Source organism: Lontra canadensis, unplaced genomic scaffold (genome assembly GCF_010015895.1).
Source record: "Lontra canadensis isolate GAN:19392208 unplaced genomic scaffold, GSC_riverotter_1.0 scaffold57, whole genome shotgun sequence".
Lineage (NCBI taxonomy): Eukaryota > Metazoa > Chordata > Mammalia > Carnivora > Mustelidae > Lontra > Lontra canadensis.
Genome location: NW_022631051.1, coordinates 2,331,025 through 2,344,701, shown reverse-complemented (window position 1 = coordinate 2,344,701; position 13,677 = coordinate 2,331,025).

The window sequence follows — 13,677 nt, the reverse complement described above, 5'->3', positions numbered from 1 at the left end:
TGTTAACAGCTAATTATACATCTGAACAGGGAAGATCAATATGACACTGCCAAGCCTCGTTCTCTAATTGCCTCGTGGCTCAGCAGAACGCCTGGTAAAGGCGCCTCACAAGCTGATCTGGGAACGTGAGCCCCAAAGGCGACCAGGAAGCCAAAGACACTGTGGGCTGTTGAGCCCTGTGGGTTTTTACCTCTGTTCTCCAGCTCAGGCAAATCACTCGGTGTTGACTTCTTCCCATCAATTTGGTGGTCCATAACCATCGATTATGATCATATGGCAGCAAGACCTTCATTTCCCGGCTGAAAACACGGCCTCTCTTTCAGTGGTCTATGATGTTTGTAAAATCAAGATGAACATGTTGAGTCTGAATCCATGGAAGAATTTGCCTTTTCTCACTTAAGCAAGTGCTGAAATAGGGGCAGCGCCATGATGGTTATCCCAAATAAAGCCTCTCCATGCAGGCAGTTGAGACCAATTAGCCTCTTGCTTTTCTGAGGATGGGACCACAGACTACAGAGAGATCCATTGTAGTAGCTGCAATTCCTTAATAACCGTAGGTACCTGCTTTCTGCCCCAGAGTCGGTGCTGATGCAGAACGACAGAAACACATGAGGCTATGACAAACGTTGAAGATGCTGTTCTCATAACAATGCTGGGCTTATTTCCAATTCTCTGAATGAAATGAACCATTCCAATAAAGTTTGCATAGGTGTGTCTACACAGCAGACCACCACCTCACTGAAAGACCTCAGTTCTAGGTAGAAGAACTCTGTATTACCAGGAAGGGTAGGCTACCTGTTGAAACAAAGAACCTTCAAATCTCAATGCGTTTACCCACAGACATTTATTTCTTGTTCCTTTCACAGTTCCATGTGTATCAGCAGTTGGATTTGGGGGTGCTCTGCGGGAAGGTCCTGGCTTCTTCCATCTAGTGTCTCACCAGCCCTAGGATAAGGCTTCTCAAACTTAGCACCAGTGACATTTTGGGCTGAATCTCTCTGTGTCATGGGGGGCTATCCCGTGCATTACAGGATGTTTAGCAAAATCCCTGGCTTTGACCCACTGGACGCCAGGAGCCTCTCTTAGTTATGACCACCTGAAATGTCTCCAGATATTGTCACATGTCACATGAGAGCCCAAACTGCCTCCTACCTTCCTACTCTCCTACCTCCCCCACCCTTGGTGAAGACCCATTGCTCTAGGACTTGACAAGCTGCTATTCCATCTTCTACATTCAGCCAGCTAATAAAAGAAAACAGAGAAGGCACATCCACTCATGGAAACCTCAGCCCTGAGGTGACACACCCACTTGGGTTCACATTTCACTGGTGAGAATTAATCATGTGTCTCCCTCCAGAATCAAGGAGGCTGGGAAATGTCTTCCAACTCAAAGTCCAAGAAGAAAAGAAGAACTGAAATCTGATGAGTGCTAGCTGTTTCTGCCCCAACTGTCTAATAAAGAGAAATGCAGACACGAAGGGGCATGTGGGACACAGAGAAGGTCATTATCAGACAGGTGTTGCCAGACTTTCTTGACTGCAGCCTTGGTTCCTTCACTTTCCTTCACTCCCTCTCCCTTTGGAGATTTCCATCATGGACAACTGGTTTCTTTGTCTTTCTAGACGAAAAACTGAGGGAAGTGTGGGGGTAGGGGGTTAGAAAAGGAAGAAATAGCCTAGGACTGTGTGAGAAGAAGCAGCTTTGCAGAAATGTGAGGAAGAATGGAGAGGGAGGACTGTGGTATATAAAGAAAGTAGATGTGAGAGAAAAGGGAGATTTTTAAAAGTGTATACATTGTGACATTTGAGAAATACAATTAAAATTTAATTTATGTTGAAATTACTAGTCGCTGAAACTGCATTCCCTTGACCTCATAATGTGCCCTTAATAGGATTAAAAATAATTAGGGATTAGGTGTATGTAGCTAGGGAAAGAGTTCTATTAGTCAAGTAGTGGAATAAAACCAGGGAAGGCTTGGTCTGTGATTGGAAATGAATACGCTTTCTCTGCAGTTACTGGGTCCAGAGGAAACCAAGTGTGTGCTAACCAGCACATGAAGGTCCGGAGGAGAAAGTGAAGTTAAATGTTTGTGGCCAAGATAGATAATTGTACACCATCTAGGAGCTCAAGAAGACTAGTGCTTCTCTAATTTTCAGAGGCATGTAATGTGAATCTCATTTAAATGAAGATTGTGGTCCAGTGTGCCCGAGGAGCAGCCTGAGAATCTGCATTTCTAATGAGCTCATGCATGATGCGAATGCTGCTGGTCTATAGACGATATTTGTGTATCAAAGAGGTAGTAAAACAATATGCATTCGGAATATATGTATGAAGTTGACCCTGGTGAAAAAAGTCATTTGCCCAAATAGACTCCGAAACTCCGATGCCTTTAAGAACCAGCAGGTACGTTAGCTCTTTTGAGAATTTGTGTGTATGTTAGAGGTCATACCAAGGCTTATAAACATCTGAACTTCAGGGTATCTAGGGGAAAGGGGGAAGGAAGTGGGCACAGAGTCTCCAGGGAGACCGCAGAACAGTGTAAAGCAACACAGAGCATTTTTATGATTAAGTGCTGAAATGAAGTCTTCTCACATTTCCTTTTCCCAGCCAAAGAGAAGTGTTATTGTCCTTTACAGTGAGATGGGTTTGCTCCTGAACAAGTCCGTCCGCTTCTGGCTTCTGACTAAGGATTTGTGCAGCCAGATAAGATTCTGATAATATAACTAACGCTTAATATTGTCACACCTCTACCTTGAACTCTTGCATCGCCAGGACCTGAACCTTTGAAAATTTGCCATTAAGGGAAAAAATGTGCCCACCATTTCTAATATCTTTAACCATTAAGAAGGATTCCAAGCAGTTAGAGTTTTTCACACCTATACACATTTGCTCAGGTTAATCCTCCCTTTATTAATAAAAGTCTGTATAGTTGCAAAACAATTATAAAACAAACATTGAGATCCTTGGGATGTTTTCCCAAGTGGACTCTGAAGTTGTTCATGTTCAGAACTATTAAAAGAATTACTATTGTAAATATTATACTTTTTAACATGCCAGTTCTTTATTTGCCGCTCAGTATCAAGGGTTGTGATGTCTATTCCCTCCTTGCTAATAACCGATTCATTTGTGGTGATCGTAAGTTGCAATTATTCTTGTCTATATACCCTTATTGCTGTGCAAACGTCCCTCGTACTTATTTTCAGGTTCTGACAGTTGCCTGGACAACACGGTGGAGATAATACCATTGTCACTTACTGGTACCAAGTAATGTTAACAATAGGTCCTATAAAATCAACAGAATACTAAACAATTAGAAGGCCCTATTGAAAAATAGAAATTCAACACTAAGGTGCTTTGTGAAAAATGAAAGCTAGCCCCCAGTATAAGTGATTAGACACTTTGGAGACAGATTAGCAATACTTTGTGCCCTGAGGACGTTTCCTCCTGTTCCATGACAGCCACTCAAATAGGCAGAGATTGGGTTGCGATCACTCCGAAGATTACACAGTTAGAGAAGGGATGTACACAACCTGCAACTGATGTTAAATCATTCTGCTTCTCCTCCTTTCTCCTTTGATTGCCTTGGAGAATACACATTTATGGTGGCCTCCCACCTGAGAGTTACAGAAACCCCACCTCGGGATTCAGAGATGTTTCTCGTATTTGTGCATAGGGGAAATCACAGAGAACTGAGTTCATGTTGGTGTAACCAACATGCAGAGGACCTTGGTGTGTGGCCATGTGCAGTGTGATTTGTAATTTGCCGTTCTATCGACTGACATAGTCTTGCTAACTATCTACTTTGATTATTTTATTTTTAGTTTATTTTATTAATGTGTAATGAACACTTTAGGATAAAGACCTCTAGAAATACAATGATCATTAAAATAAACCCTTAGATGTTTATGTCAATTTTGATATTATCTTAGAGAAACAGAATTTGTTTTTAAAATTTAAAAAAAAATCCTTAGTTACATAGTACTCTACTAAGAAAAATCAATCCCAGGATTTTGTAATACCTTTAGCTTTTGTATGTATAAGTACAATTTAATCTAAGAAATAAAGTATCTTGTTTGATTTGTTTGCAAAATATATAAAAGGAGAGAGAAGCATCAATTGGTATATTATCGGGACAAAATAAGAACTAAGGCAATCTTTGTGATGAATATTAATAAAAGCATAAGTCCCCCAACTTTTGGACAGATTCCATTTTTGTAACCAGATAAAACCCATAGGAAATTACATGTTACCAGATACTCCTCAAGACATTATAGTGCAATCCCAGATCTCTTTAGGAAGTTGAGGATTTTGATTACCAAAGATTTTTTCCACCCAATGTTAGACAGATAGGTAGATAAATAGATAGATATATATACATGATAGAGAAGGGGAAGGAGGCAGGCAGGCAGGCCAAAGGAAAGAAGGAAGGAAGGAAGGAAGAAGGAAGATAGATGTGTATATGCATGAAAAAAATAATATATATATTTTTTTCCATCTCAGCAACTTGAGAAGAGCTACATGGAGAAGTAAAGACAAGTAGTTGCAAAATAATTGGCTCAATGATTATTTTGTGCTTTCATTTTAATGACGGTTCCTTCTAGTGATCTCCATGTATTCCAGTCCACAGTTCTTCCATCCTATTTCAGAAAGCCGTTCAATAACAATAGTAAATAAAAGCTCTCTATAGGTACTGTTAATACCCTTTACTCTCTGAATTCTGGGCTTCACTGTCTTCAGTAAGAAGTCAGGATCTCATGATCTCATCAACTCCAAGACTGTATTTAGGTTTGAAGATACAGATGGGTGGGGCTGGGGAGTGAATACTTAGCTCATATGTAAGCTTGTTTCTGCTTCGCATGATGGAGAATACCTTGGCCTCACAGTGCCCAGTGCTCTGAGTGAGAGGGTGAGCCAGGGAGAACCTATGCCCCTGGCCCTCTCCGATAAGCTCCCAGCCAGAGGTAGGCAAGGGTGGAGAGTTTTCAGGCACTAGCATCCTGAATAAAACACTATAAAATATTTATCGCATTTTTATGTTGCTGTTCTGGGTAGTGAGGGAGCAACCTCAAGGAGTACACATTCCAAGGAGAGACACACATAAAATATTTAACTTTTTTTTTTTTAAACAACTAAGATTTTAACCATAAAGAAAAAAAACTTAAGGACTCTTTTCTAATGCCAGTCACGGGTCCCTTATTTCTTCTGGCTGATTCCAGATTACTTTTTTAGCTAGTGCTTTTTCAACACTTACCTATACCTGGCATAGCCCTCCGAGGCTCTAGGGGATGGCGAACCAAGAGGAGTGCAGATTTCTTCCTTGCAGGCAGACAGATCTCTCCAGAGCTCCATCCTCATCAGATCATCCCCTGCTTAAGTCTGTAGGGCTCCCTTGCACTTGTAGAATGAAAGTCTGAACTCTAATATCAACCTGGCCTGGAAGAACCTGGATGATGAACCCATGTGACCTCTCAAGACTCCATTCCCACCCCGGATTCTCCACTCCAAGCCATGCGAAACTTCACGCAGTCCCCCAATCCCCAAGCTATCTGCACTGTGTCCTGAGCCCTCTTCTCTGCTAGGGTCTTGCTTTGCCACCCATCGCCCCTCTTCATCGACTGAGGCCACACCAATCCTCACCTACAGCTGTGCTCAGATGTAGCACCCATCATGGGACCTAATGACCCTTTTGCTTGCCTGTCTCCTTCCAACTGGAGACTCCTGAGGGACGAGGCTTATTGTCTCTCTGGTGTACACCACCCCCACCCCCATGCCCCAGCATGGAATCAACACTGGGTCAGCATTTGGCAGGTGCTTGCTGAGTTGAAACAAGAAATTCTTGGTCCTGTATACCTTCCCACTGGATGGCAGATGATCTCGTGTAGTGGAAAAGGGTGCTGGGTCTGGAATCAGGAGACTCAGGCTTGATCTTGTCTTGCTTATATGCCTATGATGAACTTGTGTGTGTCAACCGCCCTGAGTCCTATTTCCTCCCAGACCTGAACACAATCATGGCAACAGTGAAATGAATAAATGGGACAACACTCTAGATCTTTAACTGATAACAAGTGTGTGATTTCCATGGGGGACAATCCCCTCAGACCAAGGCTGTTCTTTTTCTCCTCTCCAGGGCTCATGTAGACACAGAGGGCTGTGTTCAGTGGTGCTGGCCCCTGTTTCCTAGCCCTATGAGGGAGCGTGGCATTCTTGTCCCTCTCAGATCCCTTGTGGGGTATATAAAAATAGGAAAAACAGTTGTGACTTATTTTTTTTTAAGATTTTATTTATTTATTTGACAGACAGAGATCACAAGTAGGCAGAAAGGCAGGCAGAGAGAGAGGAGGAAACAGGCTCCCCGCCGAGCAGAGAGCCCCATGCGGGGCTCTATCCCAGGACCCTGGGATCTCAACCAGAGCTGAAGGCAGAGGCTTTAACCCACTGAGCCACCCAGGTGCCCCATTTTTAAAGGGGCAATATAACATTTGCTCTCTGGAAGACAAACGCACAGAACATCAAGCCCTATTCATCCAAGCCACACATCCCTTAGGCCAGCCGCCTTGGAGTTTTGGAGTCAGGAGCTATTGTGAGTTTGCCTCAGTCTAGGCATATTGATTATTTGGCGGCTTATTCCCTTATTCAGGGGCCTAGTCAATAAAAACTTACAAGGAAGGTTTGAAATCCCCCTATGGATCTGAATGGGATTGAAAAAGCAATGAGAACAGGACCAAGAGATATCTTTCCTTGAGTTCATTTTAAGGTCTAGATTTGGGGATACAGGCCAAGATGGTGGCCATGACATATATCCTGGGGGGGTGGGGGGTGGGGAAGAGCGGGGAACAATGAATCCTCACATACATGCAGGAATAACAAGGAAAAGTAAGAAACAATCAAGCTTTGGGTGAAAATTAGGAGAGAAACCAATGTCTTTCTACTTTGCACGAGTCTATATTACGATTAGCACAGTCAATGCACATTACAAGACTGGAACCGACATCTTTGTCTGCAAAGTACGTCAGGTAATTTGCGAACTAAATCTTCTCTTCCCTAACCCAATGTGGGTCATAGGGGAGCTTGTCTGCTTGGATGAGTGCTAGTGGGAAAGGAAGCTTGTTAAATGGAAAGTCATCAGTGCATTATATGACAGTGTTCTCAGTACCTTGGGTACCCTGGCAGCTCGTACCTAGGAACAAAATGCATTGTGAAGCTGCACTGGCCAGCAAGAATTTCCAGGTTCACATGGCCTTGATTGTCCTATAAATTCCCCTTGGAAGAGAGCTGACTTCAGAAGCGCCCATCAACCCAAGGCTTGCCAGCGGAAAACTCTACACTTCTTTTTGATCACAACACTCTTGCTTATGCAAATCTTGGTAATCACTGTCACTCTCTACCCTAATCTTATCCTTCTAATCCTCCAAATTTCTATTCTGTGTGATTAAGTCTTCACAATATCCATATTGCCAAATATATTGATGAACTTTTCCTTGCAAATGGGGCATGTTTGTGAGCCCTTGGATTCTTCAATGATACCACTTTCTAGCCTCCCCCTTTCTAGCCTCTTCATAGGTGAGGTGGCCCTCAGCCCCACGAAGGCACAGCACCTGGGGTGGGTGGGGAAAGGCCCCCAGCAGACTGCATGGTGCTTCATGACTACATTACTGCTTCTCTAAGCCAGCCCAGAGCCTTTGCTGGTCCTGGAGTGCAAACCCAGAACCTCTGATGAGAAGTCATTCTTCCCCCAATTAGGAACTCAGTACGGTGCAGCTGGCAACAAAGCCTCCATAATCACTAGATCATAGTCTGAGCATAAACACACTTGGGGACTCTGGGATGAGGGCTTTTCATCCCTCCCCAGCCCAGAAGGCATATTAAGTGCACCAGATTCCAAGGAGGAAATGAGGGCAATTTATCTGCAAGGAGAAAGTGAGAGAAAACTCTTTTTAGAAATTGGTCTCTGTTCTCCTTTCCATTTTCCCTCGTTTCCTCCCCTCATGCCTTCTCAGACTTCCTTCCTCCTTTCCTTCCTTCTTTTCTCTCTTCCTTCTCATTTCTTTTTTCCTTTAAGCTGCAGAGCTGTGAATTCAAATAAAATTGCATCTTTCAACTAAATATGTGAAATGACCAAATGTAATAGCTCTGATGAATTCAGGGAGAGGCATGCACTCAGGTTCCTTCCCTTTTCAGCGCCCCCACTGCAGGAAACCCACCACACCTGTGCACACACCCACACGGACACACATCTGTGCACACATGCAGACATGCACACACGTGCACATGCCTGCACACCCCTGTGCACACACCCACACTGATACTCACACAAGCACACGCCTGTATACACGTGCACAGACCCACCCAGACACACATCTGTACATACATGTGCCCACATCCACACAGACACACTCCCGCATGCATTCACACATACATACATGAACACACACCTGTACACATATGCGTGAACAGACACACACACAGTCACACTGCACAGCGGGCCGTGCACATTCTGAAGGCCTGAGGGTTCCTTGGAGTCTACTCTGGAAACCGCTGTTTCAGTACATTTTGGAAGTACCATGCGGGGTCAGACCCACAGGAATTTTGGAATACAAAATTTTGAATGAACTTGCTTCAAGCCAGAGAGCTTCCCCTCCATTCATGAAATCCACTCTCCCCTTAAACTTGCAAAGGAAAATCCCCATGCAGCCTCACAGAGTAGCTGCAGCCATAGTTTCCCTTTCCAGATTCTGCAGGACAGGTGGGCACTGCACAAAAGCACACAGCTGTGTGATCACCGGCAAGGGCTCACCATCGTGATGGTTTTCGGGGGTTACCAGGTCGACCCGGGTGGCTGAGGGCAAGGGTGGGTTCCATTGTAGAATCAGGCATGACTTTTCCCCTCCTGTCCTCTCAGACCTGCCCTTTGTGTCCGTGAGCTGGGCAAGGTGTTCATCATCGCAGCCCCCACTCTGCGCCTGGCCCCAGGGCATGGCTACCTACCAGGACCCCGCTCCATGGACATGTGTCTCCCTATTGGTGTTTAAAGGCTCCAGCTCCAGCCTTTGGGACAGTTAATTTAGCTTTAAAAATGCCACATGTAACATACAGTGAACTTGGCTCCCTGGAAAAGCTCATAAAGTTGACTCCGGCTCCTTTCCTTCCTTTGCAGCAGAGAGAGCTCTGTAGGGACCATCTCTTACACTCTGTGCTCAAGGCAACAGCTAGCTTGAGGCCAAAAGGAGAGTTGTGTCCTGGTCCATTAGGCCAGGTTTGAAAACAATTCGCAGAATCTTCAGAAAAGTGACTTAAGGTCTTATTTTCGTTTTTTTCTTTTCTTTTTTTTTTTTATTCATTTACTTGACAGAGAGAGATCACAAGTAGGCAGAGAGGCAGGCAGAGAGAGAGAGAGGAGGAAGCGGGCTCCCCACTGAGCAGAGAGCCCGATGCGGGGCTCGATCCCAGGACCCTGGGATCATGATCTGAGCCAAAGGCAGAAGCTTTAACCCACTGAGCCACCCAGGTGCCCCTTAAGGTCTTATTTTCATTTCACAAGAACAGAGGGCTCTGGATCTGACCTAGCTGAAAGGTGCGAAGATAAAATTTATGAGGATGACTGGAGTGGAGGCAACATAATGGGTCACTCCCAAGTGTCTCCAGCCCCACTGACGTCATTCACAGCTCCTATACCACCGTTGCCTGCATCTCCATGCTTCCAAAAAGCTGTAGCAGCCACCAATCTCTCTGGTTTCCCCCACTCTCGGCTTTAGACCACCTATTTCCCTAGTTCACCAACAGACACCATGCCCTCTGCCCAACTCAGATTCTGAATCTCAGGTGGCACAGCTGGGGTGGTAAGGGATGTGAGTTGGAGCCTGGCCGGGGACAGAGTGGAGCCAAAATGCAAAGACACTGGAAGAATCTGCAGGACATTCTTGTTGACATTTATCCCAGAGGTGAGTGAGGGGCTGGGGGAGGAATGGGCTTGGGGAGAAGAGGACAAGGCAGAGGACAATTAAGTAAGCACATACATAAAAAGACTCTTTTCTATGTTTCTTACTGCCAAACTGACATTTAAGAGATAAAAATGTAATAAATAATCGGGGTTTATTTCTTGCTTGTGGCAAGCATTTTCTCAAGGCCTGTGATGTATAGCATGGTATAAATATTTTTAAAACTATCCAAGAACCATGAGCGAGGGCAGGGCCAACATTTAGAGTTGTAACTGCACCCTGCAGGGATTTAGGTGGTTGGTCTGGATTTCAAAGAATGGCTTTCTCAGGGGGACCAAAGGGCAGGGAAGTTTGTGCATAAAAGAACACTACGCATTTGGGGAACACAGCATTCAGGTATGAGGGTAGTGGCAGAAAATATAAGTACAAAGGTAAGAAAGCTTTTAAAATCCTGCTGAGTAATTTGAACTCATCACGAATAAAGTGGTTCTAATGATCCAGTGCATTAGAAATGTAATTCTTGATAACTCCATAGTAAACATATGAGTGGGAGCAGCCAGTGGAAAGAAGGCCATTGAGGAGGCTGCTGGGGAAGGAATCTAAGGCAATGGCAAGGTGGAGAGGCAGGGTTGCATCTGAGAGAAACTTGGGAGGAGAAATGAGAGCCTATAGGACTTGGTGAGTGGGAGGCTTACAGTGGAGGGGACATTAGGGGTGATGACAAGCCATGTGATATGATCAGTCAGTGTGTTTTCTCTTCCAAGGCCTAAGGAAAGGAGACCTGAGGGAGCCCCATCTCCAGTCATAGGTTTTTGAAAGAGGTCATGATAGGACACTACCCTTGCTCACCCTTCCAGAGAGGAAGACAAAACCTTTCCAGAACTCTCAAGAGACTCATTATCTTATTCATTCTTTATCTTATTTCCAGGTGGGAAGCCAATTTAGGCTGGGGAATTAGCTTTAGTTTTATCAGATGAGAGTGGCTACCTAGTGAAGTAGATGTTACTGGCCCAGCCTTCTTCAGCCTGTCATTTCATTTCTGAGATGGGGGAAGTGAACCAGAATCTTTTTCTGCTTGAAATAGATGCTACCTCTTTTCTTGGAAATAGCTGATCAATAAACATTTAAAGATCAAGACCTTGTTCCCATCAACATCACACCACCGGTGAAGTTGGCACTCCAAAGGGACAGGACCCTTCCTTCTCTGGGAGGCTGGGAGCCCACATTTTCCAGTAATGCAGCCCTGTGCTGTTGAATGTGTCCCTTTTTGGTTTAATTGTATTCTTTGGCCAAGAAATCCCACATTGCCTGGTACAGTCTTGGCTCATCACCAATTACTAATGGATAGTCCTATGGCTGTGAGCCCATCATTGGCTGGTATGACTGGTCAAATTTTTAAGAGCTGACTTGCAAATAGATAGTAGGGCATGCTGGGACTTGAGGTATGGTCCAAGTCAAGTATCATGAGCTATTTCTGTAACAGCAGAAATACATTTTTGGGTGGTTTTGAAAGTCTTTAAATCATTGGTTTGTAAAAATTCTATTAGTCCCTCAACTGTTCCATTTACCACAAATTTCTACAACTAATAAAACCATCTTCCCCATTTAAAAATCATCCTATCCTCTTTCTAGTTCATTATGCAACTCTAGGCTAATAGAACAGAAACATCTGTCTTCAGTAGTTGTGCTCAGAGTTAGTCCACAAGTGCAGATTTTCCATAAAAATAAAAGGAAATAGAATCTAGACCAATTCTTTCAAGTCTGCTACCTGATTTTTATTGCACTTAGTCTAGATATTTTTTTAGTACTGGGGCATATTTATTTTTATCCACTGCACTCTAATTTTCAGCTACTTGAAAAAAAGAGCTTTTATATTTAAATTGATACAGAAGTCATGGCCAGCTACAGTTTTGTGTTTCAATCAATAAAACATAGTTTAGATGACCATAATATGTGTTTGTGAGAGCCTCTTAGATAATAAATCTCCTTCTCTTAAGTGTTCTGAGGTTTTTGAAACTGAACAAATCCACTATATAGTTTTATACTAGTCTATTTAGGGTTTCCAGATTCAGCAAATAAAAATACAGGATGTCCGTGGGGGAGGAGCAAGATGGTGGAGGAGCAGGATACCTAAGTTTTGTCTGCTCTCAGGAATTCAGCTAGATAGCTATCAAACCATTCTGAACACCTATGAACTCAGTAAGAGATCAAAGAGAAAAAAAGCAGCAATTCTAGGAACAGAAAAGTGGCCACTTTCTGTAAGGTAAGAGGTGTGGAGAAGCGAATCTGAAGTGATATATAGGAAGAGAGACCACGGGGGAGGGGCCGGCTCCTGGCAAGTGGTGGAGCAGGGGAGCACAGAATCAGAACTTTCAGAAGTCGGCTCCACTGAGGGATGTTGTGGGGGGTGGAGGTTGGGGTGAACACTCGCTAGGACAGTGCAGTCTCAGGACCTGTGGGGTCACAGAAAGGTTGCCTGAGTGTGGCAGAGCTCCCACGTATCAGAGCAAGGAAGCTGGTCTCAAAGAGGGAGCCAAGAAGTGGGCTCTCAGCTCGGGGTTGCCATAAACTGTGATCCACGGCACAGTCCTACCATTGCTCTTTGTGCAGGGACCTCACAAGTGGCAGAACTGAGACGTTCTTAGGAGGAGTGGAACAGAAGCGCATGGCAGGAATCTGCTGTGTTTGGAGACTCCAAATAGGGTTGTGCGCCAGAGATAGAAATGTTCAGTCACAGCCTGGGTGAGCACAGAGTGAAGCCAAAGACCAGGGAGATGGGAGGGAGTGACTGCTTTTCTCTGAGGGTGCACTGAAGAGCAGGGGCCTGAGTTCTCGGCTTCTCTGAGGCCTGAGATTGGGAGGCCGCCATCTTCATTCCCATCCTCCAAACCTGTACGGAAAGCATTCAGGGAACAAAATCTTCTGAGAGCAAACCTGAGCAGATTACTTAGCCCCGCCCCTGGTAAGGGCGGTGCAATTCCGCCTCTGGCAAAGACATTTGAGAATCACTGCAACAGGCCCCTCCCCCAAAAGATCAGCAAGAACAAGCAGCCAAGACCAAGCTCACTGATCAATGAGAACTGCAAAACTTCAGAGTTACAGGAATACAGCACATAGAATTCATGGCTTTTCCCCCAAGATTCTTTGGTCTTTCAAAAGTACTTTTAAAATTTTTCTTTATTTTCTTTTTCTTTATTTTTTTTAAAGATTTTATTTATTTCTTTATTTGTGTGTGTGTGAGAGAGAGAGAGAGAGAGAGAGAGAACAAGCAGGCAGAGGCAGAGAGAGAAGCAGGCTCCCCACTGAGCAAGGAACCTGATGCGGGACTCAATCCAAGGACCCTGGGATCATGACCTGAGCCGAAGGCAGCAGCTTAACCGACTGAGCCACCCAGGTGTCCCTCTTTTTATTTTTTTAATTTTTCCTCTTTCCTATTTTAAACATTTTATCAAAACCTTTTTTAAAAATCTTTTTTAATTTCCATTTTTACAGTCATGTTCTATCCCTTCATTGTATTTATCCTTATTTTGTTTGTGTGTGTTAGCATTTTTTCTTTCCTTCTTTAAAATTTTGAGATACAGTTTCTTCTAACAGACCAAAATATACCCTAAATCTAGTGTATGGCTTTGTTCTAGTCTCCTGCCTGATCACATTCTCTCCCTTTTTTACATTTTTTTTTCTTTTTTCAACCAACTTCTTATCAATTCCTTTTTTAAAATCTTTTTTAATTTTCATCTTTATA